This window comes from Lathyrus oleraceus, chromosome 5, assembly GCF_024323335.1.
Source record: "Lathyrus oleraceus cultivar Zhongwan6 chromosome 5, CAAS_Psat_ZW6_1.0, whole genome shotgun sequence".
NCBI classification, from domain to species: domain Eukaryota; kingdom Viridiplantae; phylum Streptophyta; class Magnoliopsida; order Fabales; family Fabaceae; genus Lathyrus; species Lathyrus oleraceus.
The window spans coordinates 638,881,357-638,886,765 of NC_066583.1; the positions used below are offsets into that span (position 1 = coordinate 638,881,357).

At 34.5% G+C, this 5,409-nt stretch overlaps 1 non-coding gene across 1 annotated transcript; it reads left to right on the top strand.

The window, feature by feature from the left end:
• Positions 1 to 315: 315 nt before the first annotated feature.
• Positions 316 to 387, top strand: TRNAD-GUC (transfer RNA aspartic acid (anticodon GUC)). The gene has a single exon. It is a non-coding gene; the product is annotated as a tRNA-Asp (tRNA).
• The last annotated feature ends 5,022 nt before the right edge of the window (positions 388 to 5,409 follow it).

Genomic DNA, 5,409 nt, shown 5'->3' on the forward strand with positions numbered 1-5,409 from the left:
TATGGACATGGTTGTATAATTGGATGCGATTGGTTCGGCAAATTCAAGTTCAAACTGAATTGAGAGGTGTTGGTTTGTCATATTTACCATCTTAATACTATTTATAAAAATAAAATTATATTTTACTAATATACATTTCAATCAAGAAATACAATATTCAAATTCAAAGAAAAAATAAAAAATTCTTCATTTAATTATGAGCAGAAAAAAGAACGACATAAAAAGAACTGAATATGAAATAAAATAATGGTAAGAGATGGAATGCTATTGATTTTAGTATTAATAACGACTGATTAAAAATGATGTCAACAAGATGTCGTTGTAGTATAGTGGTAAGTATTCCCGCCTGTCACGCGGGTGACCCGGGTTCGATCCCCGGCAACGGCGCTTTTTATTCTCTTTTTCATTATTTTGTTTTACACCCATACTGGACCGGATTTTAAACTATTCTGGGCCCAATTAAGTGTTTCATTTCATTTCCAGAACATATTCGTGTACCCCCCACACTAAACAAACTATACCCTGCATTTTTCTCAACTGACAAAATTAGAAAAATAAATAATAAAACGCTATTTTATTTACTTTTAAAGGCTATGCTTGTTAAATCTGGGTATTTATACAAACCAACAAAATACTGAAAATACATAGTATTAATCCTATTAGTACAATGCAGAATATTCAATTACATTTGTCTCTAAAAACCTCTCTCTCTCTATGTATATATATAATATCAAGATTATAAAATTAAGCATTTATCATGCATATCACACACGGACTTAAACACTAGGCAGTATGCATCAAACTAAAGGTTAGTTGAATTAACATATACTAACAAATTATTTCAAATTCTTTATATTATGCAATTCAATACAAAATAATTTATTCTACTTACTCTTATTCAACACATCTTACTATTAAAGTAAACTGTAGCAATATATTTATTTAAAACGCAGTTACTTACAAATAAATTTGACATAATAATTTTATATAATACTTGTATATTGAAAACTTTACTTTTTCAATTTTTTTCGTACAGATAATTTAATACTAATTTCTTACAACACAAAGTGAGATTCTTATTAGAGAGAGGATTTATTGATTTATTTGTGCAACCCTGGCTCCTAATTTGAAAAACTAAAACATTGAAAAAAAAATTCTATGACATCTTTACTTTCTAAAAACATTTTTAAATTTCATTTTTTTAAAATTTATGTTGTTTGTTAACGATGATATAGAAGATTCATAGTAGGCCTATAATTGATAGAAGAGGAAAAATTAATCTATAACAAATGTATTTTTAAAAATAATCATTCACAACTGTAATTATACATATAATGTAATGTATTTATCTCTTGTACTCCAATGTATGTGGTATCAAAATTCGAATGTTCATTGGTGTGTTACTGAATCATCCAACTCGTTACTGAACCGAAGTCCTAACCCCTCACTGAACATAAGTCTTACACATCTCTAATATACATGATGCGTTAATGCTACACAATATATGCAATACTCGTCTCAACCTCCAACTTCAATACTCGTTATTGATTCCTCTCGAACATAAAAACTCAACATAAATCGTTGTGAATGCATAGCCACATCAATGGTTCCACTGAACCGAAATATCTCAGCATAAACTTAACATTTTCCTTTTCATGGGGCATTTATCATAAACTTAACACAATAATTAAAAATATAAAATTTCTCATAAATACTCATAAAAAACATCAAACATCCATCAAAAACAGAAACCACTCAAAAAATCGAGTCAAACGACACATAATTGGTCAAAACAACGGTTGACGAGTGCGTCCCAACGGACATCTTCCCAAGCGCAATGACGATTGGCCTTTCACGAAGGTGACGCCTATCATTGTTGTGCAGAACGCAAAAAATAGTATTTTCTCCCTAGCCGCACCTCCACACCTGCAATTTGGATTCCAAAGAACCCCGTATGCACAACAAACCATCATACATCAATCATATAACACTTAGCACATCAATAACGCACAGAGTAATCATCTATATCATTAATTGGCCACAAAATCATCATTATATTCATAAATTCAAAGCACATACATGTGAACATCCAAACTCAAAATTACGCAAACTGATTCATACGAAAATCAACAATCAACAAAGTATAAAAATAATAACATATCACAATAATCTATAGAGGTTTTGCACAAAGCATCTCAAGATTCAACAACTTCATCAATTGAGGAAAAGGAAAGGAAAAAAGGAAAGAGGATAAGGAATTATTTATATCCTTCATGTTTAAACACCCATATCATGACCAGTTTTCCCTTTATCTCAAATTTGCAGAAAAGCTTTGAATCTACGGCTATGGAGTCTTTTCTCATACTCTTACTCTGCTAGGACTTTTCTCTTATTCCACTGACAACTTATTTTCATCAGACAACTCCCTCATTCTATTTCCCTTCTTTATTTAAATAAAAACCCTATTTTTATTTTTATCAATTCTAATCATCCCCTAAACTCTTAACAATTATATTCACCGCCTTAATTTCAATTATTTTCTATTTTTCTCCCCCAAAGCACAATTTCTCATTTTCTCTATTATTTTAAATAAATTTAAATTATAATAGTTTCTACTAAAAACCCAACTATCATCAGTAATACTAATACAATAATTTAAGACATTTTAAACTTCATAAAAATGAAATAATCAAAACTGGGGTGTTATAACTCTCTCTCACTTAAAGAATTTTTGCCCTAAAAAATTACCTGAATGAAACAATTATGGATAAGACTCCCTCGTTTGGCTTTCCAGCTGCCACGTCATGCTTCCTCCAACAATTCCTCCCCACACCGCCTTTACCAAAACAATCTTTTTACCTCTCAAGTGTTTCACTTCTTGATCCTCAATTCGCAAAGGTGATACCTCTAAAGTCAAGTTATATCTCACTTGCACACCATCCAATTGGATCACATTGGACGGATCAGAAATATACTTCCAAAGTTAAGACACATGAAATACACTATGAAGGTTCGAAAAAGAAATTATGGTAAGGCAAATTAATAAGAAACTTTGTCGACCCTCTGAAGGATCTGATACATACTGTCATACCCCAAAATTTGCCCATTAATCAAAACATTTCTCGAAGCACTCCAACTTATTCTGCAAGGCACTGACCTTAAAGGAACAAAAGCCCAGCTCACAACAGACCCAATCCAGAAAAAGGCCCAAACTAGCTTGCTCGCTAGGCGAGCAACTCCTTCGCCTAGCGAAGCTTGCGATATATCAGAATTTTCGGGCTTCATTCTGAGCCCATTAGGTCACCACAATCACTATAAATACCGACACTTCAGTCACGAAAAGGGACAGACGAAGACGGACAGAAACCCTGGCATAGAAACCCTGGAGACTAACTCAGAGAATTCCGAGTAAAGAAACCCTGAAGGCCGCTCATCCGCACCGAGGTTACCTCCGCCCAACTCAATCCGACACCAAAGGTGATCTGCCAATTCAACGTTGCAATTCAATTGCAAACAGGTTTGCGCATCACTACTGTTTTATGCTTCCAATCTGTAATCTCTGAATACATAATGCATCATGATTAAATTTTCGGATATGTAATTTGATTTCACATGTGAATTTAAGTATGCCTGAATATCCTGAATGTTTGTCCATGTTATTCCTGTAATTAAATGCCATAAAGTTCAGGGTTCCGGAGATCATGTTGCTATCAAACTCAAAACCCGTAGCCGCTCGCTAGCACATCGCTAAGCGAGCCTGTAGCGAGCACTCGCTAAGCCTTCGCTAGGCGAAGCAGGAGCGAACGGAACAGTGGCTGTTTTGTTTCTTTTCTGTTCTGCCTTATGTTTATCTAATCAAGATTTATTATAATTCTGCATTATTTGGCCTGACCTTATGACTGTTGTGTTTATTTTGTGGTGCAATTTTCAATTGTACTTTATCTCGATGTTCTAACCCGTGTGCTGAATTGTATAAAGGCTTACATATTCCCGAAGAAACGGCCGGCTAGGTATTCCACTTTATTTGTGGGATACCCTTATGGAGATGGATTCTGAATTACTTAATTTTAATGTGGAGATTCATCCTAATTGCCTAATTAATTTTAATGTGGAGATTCATCCTAATTACTTAATTAATTTTAATGTGGAGATTCATCCTAATTTATCATAATGTGGAAATTCATCTTAAATACTTAATTGCAAAATATTGCCTTTGAATATGTGATCTTGGACCTCTCTTTGTTGCCTTACGGTATTACGGTCAGGTCCCGCGAATGTGGGGATACCCTTAGCCAAGACCCTTCGATTAAATCATCATGTCCCTCTAAAATAAATCATAGCCCCTCGGATATTGCCTTCGAATATATGATTTTGTCCCTCGATGACCCTTCGGTGTAGCCTACGGTTAAATGATGATAGTCCCTTCGAATGCTAAGGTATCCTTACAACCGTTGCTTTCAATGACCAATCGATGACCCTACGATGACCCTTTTACATCCAAAGGATAAAACTACTTATTTCTCAATAATAAGGACGGTTTTACCCTCACAAGGATAGGAAATGCCCATCAAGACCTTGGGTAGGTATAACTCTTAATTGCTTACTCACAATTTAAAAATACTTTTCACACTTCACAAATACTAGAAAATCACCACTTTGTATACATTCATACTAGAATCATTACTGAGTTATATTTTTCTAAACCATTTTCAAAACTAAACGAGATAACCACTTTGTATACATTCATCCGAGAATCATTACAAAGTTAAATTCTCTTTTTCAAAACATTTTCTAAACAATTCACGAACACTTTTTCAGACAAGAAAAATAATATAAGTGATCAAGCAATTAAGAGCCCATGGATAACCATGGATACAAAGGGTGCTAACACCTTCCCTTTGTATAATGTACCTCCCGAACCCAAAATCTAATTAAGGTCTTTCCTGTTCTTTTCCCCCTTTCCTTATTGGATAAAAGAAAAGTCGGTGGCGACTCTTGCTAACCGCGACATTTGCTTTACAAAGCAAAACACACGAAGTCAGTTCACCGTATGACAGAACTGGCGACTCTGCTGGGGATACTTAAAAAGAGAGGTTACCTTAAAAACAAGATCACTTATTCAAATTGTCTGATTTACCTTTAAGGGATTGCTTGGGTATTTTATGCTTGAGTGAAAGATCCTACACCCGGATCTAGTGTACCTTAGGTAAGTAGCAAAAGATCATCGCGACTATCCGGCGTATACTGGAATGGTCAAAATGATGGCTACGGTTAATGTGACACTTTGGATGTCCTGATGTTCCTCATGTTTACTTGAGGAAAAATTTGGCTTCCGCGTGGTGTCATCAAAGCATTAACCAGACCTTTAGAACCCTAATTGACTCATCCTAGCCATTAGAAAGTAGTGAG